We start from the raw sequence: 19,950 nt of genomic DNA on the forward strand, positions 1-19,950 counted from the left end.
TTACCCACTTTGTGTGGTTATCTAGCTCACTAATTACCCACAGAAATTGGGGTCAGGTGTTAACTGCTTGAAATAAGTATCCTCCAAAGACATCGCTGAGTTGTATAGAGAAAATGATGTGTTCATAGCAAAACTTTCATAAGCTATATATTTGTATATCTTTGTAAGCAGAGTGAATACAGGCAAGGGCAAATTAGCTTATTGTGTGAAAATCATGCAGAACTATTGTTGCAAATATAGAGAGGTTTAAAAGAGTCTCGGGAAATCTCGTCCTCTATTTACCCTTCCTTTTGAAAATGGGTGCAATGACATGATTCCCATAATCTGGCCTTCATATAGAAGTACACTAAGACAATTGATGATTCTGGTTAGGAATGATTCATTTTGGTGTACGGGGAGGCACCCAGTGAGTCAAAGACTTTTTTTTTTTTTTTTTAACAGCTCCACCCTTCATGATTATTCTAGCGTGTTTCTTTTTTCTCCATCAGTCTAGTGAAAACACCCTGTTAGCCAAATCTGAAAAAGATTCTAACCTAGTCACCAACTCCTGGCAACCACCTCTTTCTCCTTCCCAATAATGACAAAAAGAAAAAAAAGTATTAAAAAAAATCCAACACTCTCTTTTTGCCTTTAGCTGTTATGCGCTCCTCGCCTTTCCTCTCTACTTCTCTCCTCTCCCTTCTTCCTCTCTCTGTGTCTTCTTCTTATTTGTGCACTTTCTTCTCCTTTTCCTTGGCATCCAGGCGTGCTTCTGCAGGTCTCACAGTCAGAGACAAAGCACAATTGTGTCTGAGTTGAGCACAAAGAAACTATCTTTTAAAAACACTGACTTGGAGGAAACCTGCATCCTCAGATACCTTTCTCCCTTTCCTTGCTATTTACAGAATCTGACATTATATTTAACACCACACTGCCTGTTGTCTGCATGATTCTAGGCAGGAAAATTGGGTTAGAATCGTAACGTACCCACTGTGTATATAGATAGGTAGAGACCCTAATTTTCGGCAGATCCGTGTCTTAAAGGACCATTGCATAGCAGAGCTTTAAAAATGAGTGCCAACAGAAATGATAGGAGATGCTCCCCCAGTCAACTTATGATGTCTTCCTTTTTTCTTGTGCCTCTTTTTTTTTGTCATCTGAAATATTACTTGTCATTATTGGGGAACTTGAGGCTGATCGATGAAGTGTATATGTGTCTGTCGGACATTTGAAGAGGAAAAACATGCTTCAGGAATAAGGAAAATGCCTGCAGTGAAAGCAAAGGGTCAGGATGAGCTTCAGTGACTGATGAGTTCATTTCAAAATCCAAGGGCACATAGATGGTAAATTAGTACATATGGCAAATACAGTCAACGAGCAAACCCCAGCCACTGGAAGGAAAGGGAATTTTAGCTCTGTAGTCATCACATGCCGGAACAGAGAGTCTACATATCTTAAATGTAGATCTGAATCATTGCTCTTTTATCTCACTAAATGCTGATTGCAAAGAAATGTTTGGGCATTGTTGACTTTCTGTCCATAAAGAAAAGCCACCAAGATTCACAAAATCCATCACCTGCACTCACACATGCATGTGTGCTTGAAATTCCCCTAGGATGTGAAACAATTAGGCAGAGAACTGCACTGTGGTCTCCGTTCCTCACTTCTTTCCCTCCCTGTTTTTCCTTTTCGAAAATGTGATACCTGATCTCTAGGTCTAGCGGGCTGAGAAATTTTTTGTATTTGTGTAATACAGTGTCTGGCCTTCCCCCTGACCTGCTGATGTATTTTTGGCCTCATTAGTAGTCAGGGAGATGCCTTAGTGCATCCAGCACTGCAAGTCAGGGATGAGACACACTTTACAACAGAGAGAGGGAGCAAGCGAGAGAGGATATTAGAAGAGAGGCTTGTCTCCAAGATATGGAAGGAAGTGAGAAATGACAGGGCTGCAAGCTTTGTATGTAGGAGCCCGGCAGGGCGGGGGAGCGGCGAGGAGAGCCAAGTGGATTCTCAGAAAAGGGGGGAAGCCATCGAAGAGCTAAAGGTGATTAGAGGGGGATATTGATTTCTTATTCTGCCAGAGATTTCGGCAGGCATGCGAGGAATCTGCACCATGGATGGCAAAAGGAGACCCGTTGCCTCCTGTAACCAGACACTCGGGCTTTCCAGGAGCCCAGGGAGCAAGCCGAGAAGAAAGGGGGCAGTGTGGTCTAGGAAAATTCAACTTGTCGCTGATTTGTGCCTGATGCCTGCTGTCCGTCAGCAGCCTCCCTTACAATCTTTTTTTCTCTCTCTCCTTTTTTTTTTCCCTTGCCTTCTCCTTCTTCACTGAAGCCTAGGGGAGCCAGTAAAGATTAAATGTGCTTCTCAAAGGCAGCCACTTCATGCTGCTATGTCGAAAGGGCCATTATTATTATTATATTTTAATAGTAAAAGAGAAAAGGAGAGCGGTTGAGCGAGCGAGAGAGAAGCTAGGTGTGATGATGACAGACTAGCTTTTCTGAGAGGAAAAGGAAAAGGGAAGGGAGAGAAAAAGGAGAGCCTCTGAGCTCAACGGAGGATTGTGCCTGAGGAGAACCTACAGAGGTGAGAAAAAAGTTGTCTTGAAGGTGGGGGTGGGGGGGATGCTAAACAGACACTGTACAGAGGGAAAAGAGACATAATTTAGCTGTGTTGCTAGCATGGTTCCATTTTTAAAGGAGGGGAGGGGGCCAGTCTAGAGCTCTAACTGTTTTTAGTTGCATATGGAAATATCTAAAAAATATTGAGCATTTTTACTAAGCGCATTGAGGCCTCTCCAGTGTCTTCCTGGCTGTGGCTGCTTTGTCATTCTCTCTGACTAGCTAGCCATCTACCTTGCTCAGGCCTGGAATAAAAGAAGAACAAGAAGAAGAAAGAAATGAAATGAAAAACAGAAAGGAAAAGGAGAAGAAACGTTTGAAAAAGGGTCATCTTCCCATCTGCCTCCCCTCCTTTTCCTTTCATTTTTGGAGGCGGCACAGGAAAGCCCCACTTCCAGTCTGATGAGGAAAGCAACAATCTATCAGGTACAGAACCAGGGTCTGTCTGCGAAGATGGAGGGGAATTATGCTTCGGATTCCTCTGAAATATTGGCCAAAGGCTTCAAAGAATCCGCAGCGGGAGATGCGGGGGGAATGTCTCGCCCCAGCCCGCACCCAGCCCTTCCCACTTCGCGTCTACCAAATGACAGCCTGGTGCTCGCTCTTGGTGATTTGGCCTTGACTTCAGCCAAGCAGCTGATGCAGACGAAGGCTCCGTTTGCAGGACTGGCAAAGTGCACGCTAAAGAAATAAGGAAGAAATTTTTCAAAAAGCAGCTCTGGGGAGGTTTCATACTGCCCCCCCCTTTTTTTTTTTTAATTTTTAAGTGAATATTTTCCAAATTTGATCAGTTCCAGCCCCTCCCTCCACTCCCACCCAACTGCCCTTTTTTCTCTCGTCAAAGCATAAGCTACAGAGTTACAGTCTCGAGATTTGGTGTATCGCTTCCTGCCCCCGCCTCCCCTCCCCGCCCCCGTTCTCCGTCCTCTATTGAAACACCTCGCCCAGCCTAGCGCACTGAGAGCTCTCATTTCCCCCCCTTGCTCGGGATGGTGCCACAGGAGGCTGTGCGGGCCCCGCTCCGCTTCGAATGGGTGAGTTCAGAACGCTATTCGTATTTACGCTTCTATAGCCTCCGAATCCTACTTCTTGGTCTTCTCCTTTGAAAACCCGATTTCTGTGATTTTTGCATGCGGCATACTTGCCCTGGGGGAAAGAGATGCCTCCTATTTTCTCTTCAGTCATTTGTGCTGGTCGTAAATTAAAGCTTTGAGAAGACACTAAATCCTTATTGTAGACTATGGTTTTAAAAACTTGGGCATTTCTGAGTCTATTCATATTATTTTCCATTTTAGTCAACTATTTTGCCCAAATCTTGAAAGAGTTTTCTCTGATATACTCGTGATTGTATGTGTATGTGCGTGATTTTGTATGTGCCCCCAGATACTGCGTATGTGTGTATGTATGTATTAGGCTTAAATGGAATCTCAATTTTGTGAAGGAAAGGAGCTTAGAGAAGAAATACCATACCACCTGTTTGTTGCATCTTAGTTATGAACCTCGAGCAGAAATTGCCTGTCATTCTTGTTTTGCTTTGTTTTGTCTCAAGAAGGAAAACGTTGTTGCGCTCCTCTCAGTCCCTGAGACCCTAACTTGTGATGTTTACCGTTTAAATCCACGGGTTAGGCTCTTGGGAGCTGCGAGTCGTGCTTTTGCATCCTGGAAATTTGGTGGAATTTTATTCTTTAAAGCAAAACCAAAAGAAAAGAAAGTTTGTCTGAAGTGATTGAGTATACCTCTGAGGTTTTCATTGTTAGATGGGATCAGGTGACCAGAGAGTGGCAGCTCCTGGATTTCTGTTAAAGTAGGTATATATTCTGCTTTAATAGCGTGTTGGCTGCTGTGTATATGTATGTATGTTATTGACGCCTGAGGCTTGTGGAACTCATCTGCCTGGTCTATTCCTTGAGAGCAACACGCAGTAGTATACGAGCGTAACAAGAACAGCTCAGTACCTGGTGCTTGACCTCAGAACATCTCAGCTGAAGTCCCAGCATGCCCCATGCCTCCAACTTTCAAACTCCACAGTTAATCTTCAAATTGTGCCCAATTAAAATGGGCATGTGAATATATTATATATTCAGTGTCCACACATGTGTATCATGGATGGCTAGACAGTGAACATACAGACGCAGATAAAGGCAAACTGATAGTTTGGAGTAAAATATTAATTGGTTAAAATTCTATTCTTGCAATTCCACACAAAGGATGGAAGTTATGGTATTGATAAAAATTAAGTTTGACTTTGCAAGATTTTTTAAAAATAAAAGAAGGGATACCACCTCCTTGCTTGGTATCTTTTACAAAATGTTATACTTTATGGATACACAGGTGATAAAGATTGGAAATAAATCTTCTAAATATGTAAAATGAAAGCAACAGCAACAGCAAACACAATTATCGTATTCTTTGAGAGTAACAAATACGGTTTTTCATTTTAAAACTAAGAAAAATTTTATCAGTGCTTAAATTCAATCCAAAAAGGTTTTATAACACCCAAACTGTACATTTAAAATTATCCTTTCTTAAGGTAATGGCTAGCATTACCTAGTTTGTAGTTTGCTTGAGCCGTAACTTTTTATAACTGAATAATTTCAGTGATTTAGATCTGTCACGTAGTTGGGGAAGAGAAACGGTAACTTACCTTTCCTTTGTTGTGAAAAACTCTAGTATAAAATTTCATTTAAACAATTTTCGTATTATTGGGCCAATATTTCTCTTCTATGTTTGAAAAACACCTAAATCAACCCCAATCCAAATGCTTTCTTCTTCTAAAGACTTTATATTGGTTGTAGCCTTGTTTTATACATGCAGTTGAAGGTTAGGGAAACTGTTCTTTGCCTGTTGTTGTTTTGTTTTTAAGTGTTTATTGCAATTTTAGTCATTAATGCCAAATTGCAATCAAGAAACCATTTTGTATCAGAAAATTGAATTGAGAATATGAACTATGCAACGACTGCACTATGTCTTTTGTTGAAACCTCTCGTGTAGTAATATTCGAATATTACTTTCCAGTCTTTGATAGTCCAAATGTGCTTCAAAAAAAAAGTTATTTGATTGTTGAGTCATCGTTAGTTTATATTCAATGGTTTAATGACTTGCCCTATCTTAGCTGATGTGTATGCATAGGTATTTGGAAATTATAGCAAGGCATCTATTTAACTTACGGATCTATATTACCACATTATTCATATCAAACATTTGTAAAACAGTTGGTGCTTTTTGAAGTTAAAATATATCTGCAGTTTACTCTATGAAAATGTATACGTGGATCAATAAAAACATGCCAGATAAAATTCTTCCGTGATTTTCAATGATAACAGGGTAGTCATTTAATACAAGTGTTTTAGTTTGTATTTCAAGGCACTCTCAGGTTTTTACATGTTTTCAAGTGGATTGCTCATGTTCCGAGGTTGCTATCATACAATTGATCACTCAGGCATTTAAAAGTACATAACGATACAAGATTTTATATTTCAGCAGGCAACTGCTTCAGTCAAGGGCAGGTTTCTCAACACCCCTTCTTCCTCACCGAGCCCATCAGTGAAGTTCAGTGAAATGAATAACATAATTGGTGGTTGGTTCAATCACTACCAGTCTAGACTAGCCCAGACGCATCAATTAGAGGGGGCTGTCTTTTAAAGGGAGAGTGCAACCGAAACAAGCAGGGCATTATTGATACTGATCTTTAAAAGTGCAAATCCAGCTTGGCAGATAAGAAAAAAAAAAAAAAAAACAAGGCGGGGAACTGGGGTGGGGGTGCGTTGCGGGAAGAAAAGAGAAAGAAGTGAACTGGAGCTTTCGGACACAGAAGGACAGGAAGCTTGAGAGAAAAGGAGAGGATAATGAGTGAAATGCAATGCAGCACCTCCTTGGAACACACAGTTACAATTCAGTTCACAGGGCACACTGGCTCACCGTATTTTTAACTAGATTCTCTCCCCACCTCCTTTTTAAAAATTCCTTTTTTGCCTGTTTCCAAAGAAATGCCAGCTCAAAACCAAGGCAGTTGAAAATTTAACAGCTCTAGGAAGCTCTAGTGAGAATAAAGCCAAATAATATGAACCAGCCAAAACTCCTTTTGCAACATTTTTCCCCAAAAGAAAAATATAGAAGATAATTCTTTTCAAGTCTCTAATTCTACCTTAAAAAAAAATGTGTACTAATGAACAGTATTCATTTTAAATCTAGCACCTGGGAACTAATATTATAGGCAAGACACCTTTAGGTAAAGAGCTCATAATTTTCCATTGAATACAGTAAAATTATAAAGAATGTAACAAAGGCTTTGGTAATTGGGTAGAGGGGCTCTTTGATGAAAAAAAGACAGATGATTTAGAAAGCAAGGGACACATCAACCCTCAGGGAAAGAAAATGTTTGATTGGTATTAATTAAAACACTGCTAATATATTCTAATAAAATCAAATTTAACATTCTAAACTAATCCTCTTGGTATGTCAAAGGAAAAGAAAAGTATTATCTTATTTGCATCTCTGCAATCCAAATGCATTTGCTCATTCAGCAGAATTAATTTTTATCACCAGCCTGTTTAATCTCCTCACAGATTTAGTCAAAGTTATTCTTTCAAACTAGAAAGGATCAGGGTGGGGAATCCATGGAAGGTATTGGAAGACTAGTGACTGTATTTAGTACTGGCTTTATATTTTACGATGTTCTTTCTCTTCATTCGCTGTAATGGGGTGTGGGGGGAAACGGTGAGACCGCAGTGAGAATGATGAACGGTTCATTTTTCCTCTTTCTCTCCTTGTACCTGCCAGATTATTTAAGAATTTCAGCTGCCAAATTATACGAATGCCATTTATTTACGTGACTGGTGTTGGTCTGTTGATTAATGTCTAATGTTTTTCTAATTTCAGACTTTAATTTACCGAAAATTCGTAATGAAAAAGGCTCTTAAGCCAGAAACCAATTGCCTCTTATCGGTTATCCCCAACTGTAGATCTTCTATGAGAAAGTGGGGAAGTGAATGTAAAATTTTATTCACTACAAACTTAGTTCTTTGTTCCTTTTTTATTTAAGTCAAAATTTCTCCAGGAAAATTTCATATTTTTATGAAACAGCAAGTTTTATGTTCTTTATTGTTAAACTCTCACAACTGATAAAATTATCCCTAAATGACATAACCAAAATGCTTCTCCTCTCATTAGTCTACCATGACTATGATATCTTATGTAAATATGTGACTAACGACAAAAAAAAAAAAAAAAATGAATGGGCCATAAATACTGAGGACCATATTTGCGTGTTTCCAAAGTGAGGGGTTCTGCGTCCTATCAAGGAGATGTAAACTACTGACTACACTACTGATGATGCTGGCTTTTTGCTCCATTGCCTTTTCAAGTCTTCAACGTAAAAGAGCAATCGCAGTTCGGTTTCACATGTATTGTTCTATAATCCAGGCAATAAATGCTAATTAGTAATGCTCAAGGATCCGACCATTCAGAGTAATTATCATAATTTACTTCTTCCTTGTTAAAGACATTCCTTGCTGATTAGGAAAAAAAAAAAATTAAATCGTCGTTTTACCATTGCACTGCAGTGGAAATGCACTAGAGAGATGTTCAAGGTATGGTAACACTGTTGCGGTTGCATTCCAAGTCACCGACCTGTGTGTGCCTCTTAGCTTATTACAAATGGAATTGCCACTTAATTTCTAAGAAGAAATTCATGTAAATGCATAAAGTTTGGCATGTAGACCAGGAATGTATGATTTTATTTTACAAACCCCAGGGCTCCACCTTCCCGGCCCACCCTCTTCCTAAAACCACTTACTGAGCAGAACAAAGGAAACTGCTAACTATAGAGGCATCATTAAGTGTGAACTGCAACAGCATGATAAAGTATGTGATATGACAACATATTTTATTGCACAAAAGTGCAGATAATTAAATAATTCAATAGTAACCCTGACTAATTAGCAGAAAGATCTTGAAGGAGGAATCAAGAAAATGGATCCAATCACCTTGAATAATATGCTTCGTTCTCCAAGATCACAAATTTACTTTGGTTATTTGATGATTGATTAACTCATATAGAAAGATGAGGACAAAAGCCTGTTTCTCAAAGCAGAGCTTTGATCTGGTGTCCTCTTTAGGACAAATTAATCCTATGTTTTAGAAGTGCTAAATTTAATGTAGGGCTTTCTGTTTTCAGTCAAAGATATAACCTGCCATTCTGCTCAACATTTCTCTATTATCAGTTGATCTAAGAAATTATCAACCCTTAGCTTCTTATATCGCTGCCTCAAAATATAGATGTAGCCTCATTCACATTTTCTAATGAGTCTCCTGTTTAAGTTTGTTTCTTATTGCTTGAAGCAAATAAATATCATGGGCACAGAGGGAACAGAATAAATAACCGTGCTGTATATTATATATGGTGAAACCCTCCCCCCTTCCTTTATCAAGGTAATATTCCTAGTGTTCATTGTTCATTGGTCCTTTAAGAGAGAGCTTTAGCTTTTACTTGAGGGTTGTAAGCACATTAGAGGAATAATTCCCTTTGGATACTATACAGAAGGAGCCACCTGCAAAATGTTGATGCTGTTATTGAAGTCTCAAGTGGAATCAGCTTTCAAAAAATTAGATATTAGATACATCCGATATAATTTGCAATGTGTAATTATACTAATGTGCATATAGTTGTCTGTTGCTTTACATGTTGCCTACTTGAGTTTTCTTCTTTCCTTTTGCATTTCTCATCATTGAAATGGTTCCTGAGTAGAATCTTTTTAAAATAAGCTTATTTTAAAAAAATTCTTTGTTAATTAATATAGGAATACGAGGACTCTACGATCTGTGTTCTTATGCAAGAATAAATATGTGTGACCTAGATGTTGGAAATTAATTATCTCGAAAAGGGTTATCATTGTGGACACTTGCTTAATTTGTAAAATATTTGCTACTCTTGATCGATTTAGTGTTTTTCCTGACTTTAGACAACTTGAAGTAATTGAGAATATTAGGATAGTAAATGTTATTCATTTGTTTTAAGAAGAAATTCATTTCCTTTGTTGAAATAACAAAATAGAATGCCAGGGAAATGACCTTAGGCAGAGATAATAATTTTAATTTAACCAAAGTAATCAAAACAATAGCAATAATCAACAATTTCTTTTATTGCTTTTCACTGTTTTGCATGGCACGTGTTGAATACTGAAACTCTGCCTTAGGTTATTTATGCACTAACATCAACTTCCCTTTTGACATCTTGACATGATGTCCAAGGTCTACTGATGGTCCCACTGGAGAGCCTCCTTCCAGGGAACTGATCCCTGAAGATCTACCTATTAAGGAATAGCCCAGGCAGAGCAACAGCGAGTTGGTTGGTCAGCCTGGTAGTTGGCTCAGTAGGTGAAGAGGCTCCTGATGCAAATTTAGAGAATCATTACCATCAGGTCACAGAAGGACCTCTAGCAAGGCAATACAAGGGTCTCGATTTATGCTTATGTGTTTGGGAGACAAAAAGGATCTAAGGGAGGCTTATATTGAGATGATACAAGATATGACTCATTGCAATTGAGTAGGCATAGAGCCCAAAGAAAGCTGATTTGTAGAACAGTTGACTCATAGCAGACACCTAGAATATGGTCATTCACATATTTATACTATCCCTTTCTCAAAATTTGTTTTAATGATGGAGTCCCTATTAGAAAAGAAACATTTTGCACGATGTATAGCTACCTGATACCAAAGCAATACAAGGTTTACTTTTCACCTGCTCATGTATTCAAGGATTTGCCATCATTAGATATCCAAATGAGCCACAAAAAATTGTGCGAAATGCTATTCCTTAATACATAACATTTTAATTTATTAAAAAATGAGTTTTACAAACGTGTATCAAAAGCTTAGCACCCCATCATCCCTGTCAATGTTCACAAAATAATAAATTCTAAAATCTTTAAGACGTATATTTAATTACTCATCCAAGATCAGTTATTGCATGCTTAATCAGAAAAGTACCTATTAACATTTAACACTTAGTTATTTTACAGATTAAAAAACATATTATACCTGCCATCTAGAGAGCCAACATCCTCAGTGTATACAAAGTGTTTAGGGCAAAAAGCAGTGATGTGTCATAGTGTACCCCTTTTGGTGTGCCTGACTTATTAGACATCTCCTTCATTGTGTAAACATGATGAAGAGGCTGATGAGAAGGTCTTCAGTTAAAGAAACATCTACCTGACAAGTATATTTTATTCATAACAACTTTTATTAAAAAAAAAAGAGAAACATTAATAACAACTCTTCTCAAATACCCTTATCTTTAAAATGCATGGGTTGGATTAGTTGGGCTCTAAATTCTTTTACAGCTTTAAGAATTTTTGAAGCTATTCTAAAGTATGGAGGCATAGGAACAACTCCAGGACCAGTGGATCCGGAGCTCATTTGTTCCAACAGTCGTCCTTCAAAGTTATATTTGATTCCACCTCCACGTTCTGTATTTACTAACATATTTTGCATTGATGCTAAAACAGTAAGGACTGGAGTTCACTTTCAGGAAGGGGCAGTAGCAGAAAAGAAGAACAGCTGAAGAATGAAAAAAGCTACACAGTGGGAGAAGCAAATTCTTGATCTGAGTTCTAAGCGCATTTCTCTCAATTAACATTAACATAGAAGAAACCCCGACAAGCACCTGCCTTTCTATTTTAAGACTATATTCTTTAGGCCTGCCTTCATTTAATTTCTTGCGGTATGGTCGTTTTTTTCCATTGGATTAACTCCTTTGAGTTTCACATTTTTCCTTCCACTTGATTCATTTGAATCATCTTAATATTCCTCTCGGAAGCCTACAATAGTTACATTAACACATCATACTTCCCAAATTAAATCTTAACATGTTCAAAGCCACCTGGAAATTGCCCTACCCCATTTTCTAAAACCACTCAGAATGTGTAATCTCTTCTTGAATTAAGTGAGCCTGCTTTCTCTGGCTTCCAAGTCATTGAATATGCTCCAGGATATGCTTTTCCTTTCTGCATAATCTGTCCTCCCACCTCTTCTACACTGAAAACCTTCTTCCTTATTTCTCTCCTTCCCTCCATCCTTCTCTTTTTTTGTTCTCCTTTCCCCCTTCCTCTTTCTTTCTTTTCCTTTCTTTTCTTTCTCTCTCTCTCTTTCTTTCTTTCCTTCCTTCCTTTCTTTTTCATTCTTCTTTTTCCTTCTTCCTTCCTTCCCTCCCTCCCTCCATTCCTTCCTTCCTTCCTTCTTTCCTTCCTTCCTTCTTTCCTTCCTTCCTTCCATCTTTCCATCTTTCCCTCTTTCTTTTTTTTTCTTTTTTTCTTTCCATACCATGTTCTGTGCCAGGCGCTGGGAATACAAAGACAAATACAAGGAATTGACAACACCTAACAATTCTAGTGACTTCATTCAGCCCTGCATTCTTAAGCGGTTATGTACCCACAGCTATCTTACTTTGTTTTCACTCCTTGGATTTATTTGAATGTGTCCTCAATGTCTTGTGTTCTTTTGTTCTTTCCCTATGTGTCCTGTTTCAGTAAGTTCCCTGTTGGATAAACCTGAAGCTTTTCTTACACAGCATTTTCTCCCAGAGCCATTAGAGTGGTGTCTCACACACACTCAGGAAATGCCATTGCTGACTGATTCTTTAGCAAGGGGAACAATGTAAAACAACGGCATTTTTCTAGTGATGCAGCATTTCATCTGTAGTGAGACTTAGCATGGTCCCCAAAGTATCATTACATTTATTTGTTATTATTAAAGAGTCAATGTGATAACTTTCTGTGACATGTTCTGTTATTTTTTTAGTTGTGTTGATGTTCCTTTCAGCTGTTCCTATAGTCCCCCTCCTCAGGAATGTCTCCCCAGTGCAAGGACAAAGACTGAAGAGACTGCTATATTGATGGACCCTCAAGCCAACTGTGAAGTTGAAACAAAGAAAGTGATCACCTGAAGACACCTCCTCTGCTAAGAAACACCCCTAAATTGTGCAGCTTCCTGCCACTAGAACTCTCAGAACAAGAGACAATCTTTTCAAGAAACAGAAAAACTCAATAATGACATGTAGATTTTCATGAGCCAAGAACTTTCCCTTCCTCATGTGTATTCCTCTGTTTGTACTTAAATTCATGTGACATTCATTTTCTTCCTAGTATGGATATGCTTATTAATGCACTTGTTTCAAAATCCCACATTGCACAAATGTGTTAATATTTTAAGAAACAAAATTAATCCTACAAGGAGAATGATTTTTAGCCACACATAGGGTTGGATCTTAAGAGTGACCTACAGAATAAAAAGTACTTTTAAAATAAAGTAGTCAGAGGCTATTCAAAGGGTAAAATAATCATAGTACCACATTGGTCCACTTGACACTAACCAATCGATCATTTTTTTTAAATCAAGAAAGCTAGATTCTATCAGATAAAATCCCTGCTTCTAAAGAGTTTGAATCTAGTTAGAAAAAGTTATGGAAATGTTTGCAAAGTTAAGTAACAGATAGGGTCAGTAGAGGGTAAGATCAAAAACAAAACCAAGCAAAAGATGAGTTCAGGGGAGTTTGCCATCAAGTTGGCAAAACTGACTTACTTAGGGAAGAGAGTTCTAAAAGAGGAAAATATGAGATGAAACTTGAGTGATGTCAAAGATTTAGATAAATGGAAAGGAAGGAGAAAATGGGGTTCTTTAGGTGGTTGTAATTGGAGGAGGAAATGAATACACACATCTTGTTGACGTAAACCCAGACATTCAGCAGCTCTCTATACATATCTGGAAAAGCCTTTGCACAGTCACCTCCTGTCTCTCACCCCAGGTGTTACTTAGAATTATTATCATATTTCCCTTCCTTTAAAGTAAGTAAGAGTGATTGGTGACAATATGGAGAGCTATGATTTTTCCATTAACCTAATAATAATTGGTATTTATTGAGTTCTGTTAAGCATTTTACATATTAACTCACTTAAGCCTTTCAACAGCCTTGCAAAAAAGGTATTATTATTCCCATTTTACAGGCAAGAAAACTGAGGTTTAAGTAACTTGCCAAAGTGCCATATACGGGGCTCACATTCAGGATTGCAATGGTAAAGCTCATGATCTAAAGTGCCAAGTTGCAATATGGTAGTCGATGTCACAATTATTACCCCTTTTTATATTCCTTGATATTTTTCCATGGCAAACAAATAGCTATTTAATTTAATAATCACCTAAAACTTTTCAGTCTTCTGGTTAAAATTACACTGGAGTGATAGAATGTATTTTCATGATAGAAATTGGGGGAAAAATGGGGAATGAAGTTTATCAGCATTTCAGACTTTTTTTTTTTTTTTTGCAAGACTTTGATGAGATTGTTCACTTTTGTCTACATAAAATCCCAAATTCTTGAGAATAAAAAAGGGGGAGGTTTAAGTCACTTGTTGCAATGCCCTTTTTAATAGAGGCAATAAATCTAAAGGCCACAGGTTTAGAGTGACTTACAGAAGATCGAACTTTGGGGTGTGGCAGAGTAAGGGATGGAAACCAGGCCCTCCAGTTCACTATCAGTAGCTCTTGCACTAGTCTGCCCTTCCTAAATTAAGTATGCACTTCAATTTGATGAGTGGAAACAGTCTATCTAGGTAGTAACCAGGGAGCTTTGTGCCTAGTAGATTGCTTCTGTTCTGCACTTCTTTGGTTTCCCACCTCAATGTAAAAGTTAGTTAGCAATGAAGTTCAGAAGTTGTCAGTGGTTCATCCCCAAAAGAATGCATAATGTCCAAAGTTTTATGTGTATAATGTCTTCAATGGTATTTTTAAGTTATTTCAAATTCTTAGTTCACCTACATAAATCGTTTCTAACGAGCATCTTCTCAACCAACTTTATGCACAGTGTATGTTTGTAAGTGCTTCTGCACGAATGTTTATACATGACTGTTTCCATAGTACTTATGTTTTTAAAAATATTCAGTCATTTCCTATTATAATCCTCATGTATCCACGTAACTGACTCAAAAATACTTCAGCCATAAAAAGCTAAAACTGAGCAAATCTCATTCTTCTTTTCCATCCCCTTTGCATGTGGCTGGCATATAGTAATGATTAACAATGTGGCCAGCTGAATAACAGAGGTTCAAGACACAATTCTTTCTCAAAGGAGTCAGCTAAGCTGGGTCTACTTATGGACAAACATCTAAATGTGTGGAAGTATCTGATCTTTGACTATGGTAAATTTCCACTTAGCTAGCTAGTATTGTCAGACTTAGATCTCCTCATGGCTCTGGCCATCCTGTTTTCAGCATGATAATTGTTGGCCACATCTCACATAGTTCTCATTAAGTGAGTTCATAAATAAACAGGGTTTTTTTTTTTTTTTAAAGAGCAGCCGAGCACAAAGTGTGACTTTGTTGACATTTTATGTGACTTTGTCATATGTTCCTAACCCCCAATAAAAGCAATGTTGCATCAACTGAATTTGTGTTGATTTCTTGAAAAAGCATGCTCTTATAATTTATTTGTTTTCACTACTGTATATCAAAGGTAGTTTCAAGATCCACGAGGAACAAGTCAGCTAATGTGATAGGAAAATTTAAATGTAGAGACAACTTCTGAAGGATCCCATGTTACCTTTAAATAAAAGGTACTGTCATCTACCAATTCAGAAACCAAGGTCTGGTCCTTGTCTCTTCCATTTCCGCCAGCCATGGTCAATCACTCAGGTAATCTTTTGATTTTTTTTCTCTTTCTGTTATTCAAATGTGTCTACTTCTATCCATCTATGCTACTGCATTAAAGAACAACACTCATTTCTCACCTGGACTACTGTACCATGCCTCCAGTTTTCCTCTCCACACTACGAGGGGGCAGCCAAGGAAATCTCTCTAAACCACAGATATGATTGTATTATTCCACGGCTTCAAACTCTTCACTGGCTTCCCATTGCCCTTGAGATATCGTGACACCTAAAGCCCTTCATGCCCTGATCCTGGCTCCAACAGTCCTCTCTGGACTCATCAACTCTTCAGCCCCTCTGTGATTCTAGGCTCCTGCCATCCTCCTGCCTTTTCTTAATGTTCCCTCTATCTTCTGGGCTTTCTCACACACTTCAGCTTCTACCTAGTAGTTTCTCCACTACACTTTCCAAACTCCATCTCTCATCCTTCACATCCCATCCTAGAAGTCATTTTCTCTGGAAAGTTTTCACCCCAACCTCTACCACTGCTAAGACTAGCTTCCCCACCTAGGCGCTTTCATGTCATTCTGTGCCTACCTCTTATTAGCACTTATCTTCCAGTGTTGTGCCCATATTCGAATATGAGATTCTAGAGCTGTACCATTCAACAAGATAGCCACTCATCATATGTGGCTATTTCAATTTAAATTAATTAATATTAAGTAAAATTAAAAATTTAGTTCCTCAGTTGCATTGTTCACATCTCAAGTTCTCAATAGCCACATGCAACTGGTGGCCACTCTGTTGAACAGCACAGATAGAGAACACGTCTATCACTGAGAAACTTCTATTGGACAGTGACACTCTGGAAGATAAATGCTATGTTTTGCTTGTTATTTTATCCTCTAGACTTGCAGCCCTTTCTTAACTGGGGTTTGCTATGTGAACCACAGAGAACAAAGATATGATTTGAATGATATTTTCTCAATTCTCCCAAGAATGATATATTAAAAATACAATTTTATATGCAAAGGAAGGAAAATAAATCATTACGTGTAAAGATGCTCAGAGCATTAGGGTTCAATTCTAGCATAAAACCCTGGTCAGGAAAGTCTACAATAGCCTACCACAATGCTTGGCATCAAAAGTACTTCATAAGTGTCTGCTGAATGAGTATCACATCTGGACCCATAGAGACAGTTAGTTTTATTAATTTTCACCTAGATGTGTAGTCATGTAGGAGACATGTCTTTAGCTTCCAAAGGGCCCCTTCTCTAGAGAATGTGATAGATAATTTTTTAAAATTTCATCCTAAGGATAGGTGAATTGTATTGCAGCAAAGTATTACCTATTATTTCACTTTCCTTTGATGTTTACACAGACCAAAAGAAGAAGAGAATTGAGCTCTTATAAAGTGAATGAGATGAGCATAAAAATGATTAAAGTAGATAGCTGATTTAATATGCCCTATATCTTTTAGTAATTGGCCAAAGTTTACTAAAAATATTAACTATTTACTGAGCACCTACTATATGCTGGGCACTTTGTTCAGTTTTGAGGATGCAGGAAGGAACAAGATGGACACAATTCTCACACTAATAATAAATAACATTAATATGATTATTTCAGTTCCTTACTGCACTGTATCCAAAGCATGAGTTTTAAACCTTGGCTGTACATTGTAACCACCTGGGGAGTTTTGAAAATACTGATACCCAGGACAGATTCTGATTTAATTGGTGTGAGTGTGGCCTGGGAATTTGAATTTTCTAAAGCTCCCCTGGAGATTGGAATGTGCAGCCAAAGTTGAGAACTGTTGACTTATGGGAACATAATCTTAGACTCAGCTCAGAAAATCGAGAGTTTTTGGTATCAATAGTTGATAGCATATTAGAAGGAAAACCATCTGTTTAACACAGTTTTGTTTATTCCTCAGAATGTAAACTGATACTTAACAGTTACTGAGTTGTCCAGGTCAAACAGCCAGGTCATGATTGAGATAAGACCTGACCCCCAGGTTTCTGATTTTAACACAACACTCTTCCTGCTACACTAAACTATCTCAGTGAAGTGGAAAATATAATTATCTTGAAGTCAAGAGACAACCAATATTCACTGTAGTCATAATTTTTAATAGCAAAATTGAATTTGGACAAATTTGAATCCCATATACCCAAATAATTCTGCTACTCTGCTAATCAAATATGAAAATGCAACTCCTTAAAAAATATCCGTATATATATGTATATACATATATATACGTATATACATATGTATATACGTATATACGTATATACGTATATATATGCCCATAAAGAGGGTACAGAGGATGCTCATTTCTGCAGGAATCCTGAGCACATTTTTACAAATTCAAAAATCAATACACACATATTAAACTCCACTAGAAGGATATTTTGCCTTTAAACTTGAATTAATAGCAGAAATGGTAGTGGGAAGACAAAATTAAAAATTGCATTGTACTCCCACATTATCTGTCCCCACCCAACTTATTATATTACATTACATTACATTTCATATTTCACAGTACAGGTACAATTGACACTCTGTCCCCATGAGAAAAGTTCACATTAAAAAATAACCACTATAAAAAATAGTTACTTCTCACAGTTACCACCATGCATCGCTTGATTCTACTCATAGATCAAGAGAATCCTGGAACTCTGTCATCAAATCTGCTCTTCTTCATCCATATAAAACCACATAGTGAAAATGTGCCGTTCCATATTTTAAAGGCATCAAAATAAAACTAATGTCCACATACTTCCTTCAAAATGCATTTCAGTGTTTGAGATTCTACACAGTTGGGAAATTCTTATTTCTATTTTAAATCCCTCACGCTGTAGTTTAATCCCATTTTCTCTTGTTCCCTGTGGAGAGAAAGAACAGCCGGCCTCCATTCTTTTAAACTCAATCCCTTCATGTCTTTAAAGACAACTACCTCTCAGCCTTCTCTGGAATAAATAAGAACAGTTCCCATCAGGAAAGCGTCTCCCTTGGATTGTGCATATTCACTGCCATATCACAGATATTCATGCTCATCACATAATGCTCATAGCTAAAACAAGCCAAGGCCAAGAGCAAAAACAAGCAAATGTATCATTGTTTTCATGAATGAAGTTACAGAACCAATAATAGACACTGAATAAATAGTTGAAAATGATCTTCCAATAATTGTGTGCCAAAATTATCATAATTTCTTTTACAAGTATTGGCAATGTGTTGCTTTTAGAGAGGTGAATTAAAAATTAAATGATTAGGTTTCAATTTCCTTTATGCAAGTTCTCCCCATGCCCTGCAATGGAATATTCCATTCAGCATTCCACAGCAGGAGCCACCATTGCTTTGACAAAAATAGATACAGTATTGGAACATTCAGTCAATGGAGTAATCCAATTGTCTGAACATTCTTTTCTGCTTTGTCATTTACATTTTAATAAATCCCAGAATATGTCAAGCTGTATCCAGTCGTACCAAGTGTAGCTAACCACATGCAGTTACCAGATGCAATGAGGGAATCATAACATGCAACTCCTACAATGAATCAACATTTGGTTTGTGTATATTTTTAGGCTCCTACATTTTAAATAGGGATACTTTTAAAAGTGAAAAATAGATATTTTGAAAAATCTGTTAGTATATTCAGCTTTTACAAAGGAAGCTGCGGGCAAAGGGCGCTCTATTTAATTGATCTAGGAATTCTGGCATCTGCTAACCTCAAGGACAACACTATATACAGATAACAACAATGTGGAATGTCAAATTATTATTTTATGCCTATTTCTCTGCCAGTTTACTCTCTCTTCGTTTAGGAGACTCAGGTATATATATATGTATATATATGTATATATATACATATATACACACACACATATACATATGTATAATATATATATACACACACATATACATATCATGTATAATATATATATACATATATACATAATATATCATGTATTATATATATATATATTTTTTTAGACAGATTCTTGCTCTGTCGCCCAGGCTGGAGTGCGGTGGCATGATCTCGGCTGACTGCAACCTTCGCCTCCTGGGTTCAAGCGATTCTTCTGCCTCAGCCTCCCAAGTAGCTGGGACTACAGGCGTGAGCCACTGCACCCGGCCTCAATTTTTGTATTTTTAGTAGAGACGGGGTTTCACCATATTGACCAGGCTGATCTCGAACTCCTGATCCACCCGCCTGAGGCTCCCAAAGTGCCAGGATTACAGACATGAGCCACCGTGCCCAGCGGATAATCATATTTTAAAGACATTTGACATTTGACATTCCATGATGTCAAGACTTCAGGCAAACCAGTCCTAAAAGATGTGTGTGTGTGTGTGTGTGTGTGTGTATTAACCTATATGCATAACTTAGTCCATGCATATATCAGCCACCAAGTTTTTCAACACTTTGAGAAGTTGGTTATCCTGGCTTAAAAGAGCCTAGTGAATTTTTACAATGGGATTAGAGCTGTAATGATGATGAAATGAGCCTCAGCGTGTTGGGTTGGGGATCCCTAAGTGGCAGGTACATGCTTAGAAAGGACGGTTGTCCAAAGATGAAATTATTAAAACTAGTTTCTCCTAGTAAAAATCACATGGGACATTACACTTGCCTCTGGTTATACCCTTCGTACGTCATTATCTAAGTCACTTAAATTCCCACATTAGATAAGTCCCATTTTAGGTTTTTCCTCT

The 19,950-nt window shown here is 37.8% G+C and overlaps 1 long non-coding RNA gene across 1 annotated transcript in view; it reads left to right on the top strand.

The window, feature by feature from the left end:
* Positions 1-2,626: 2,626 nt before the first annotated feature.
* LOC100581188 overlaps positions 2,627-19,950 on the top strand; it is a 37,189-nt gene continuing 19,865 nt past the window's right edge. The window contains exon 1 of the long non-coding RNA XR_004033589.1: positions 2,627-3,634. This is a non-coding gene — a long non-coding RNA (uncharacterized LOC100581188). The remainder of the gene's footprint in view (positions 3,635-19,950) is intronic.

The sequence above is a fragment of the Nomascus leucogenys genome, chromosome 15 (genome assembly GCF_006542625.1).
Source record: "Nomascus leucogenys isolate Asia chromosome 15, Asia_NLE_v1, whole genome shotgun sequence".
Taxonomy (NCBI): domain Eukaryota; kingdom Metazoa; phylum Chordata; class Mammalia; order Primates; family Hylobatidae; genus Nomascus; species Nomascus leucogenys.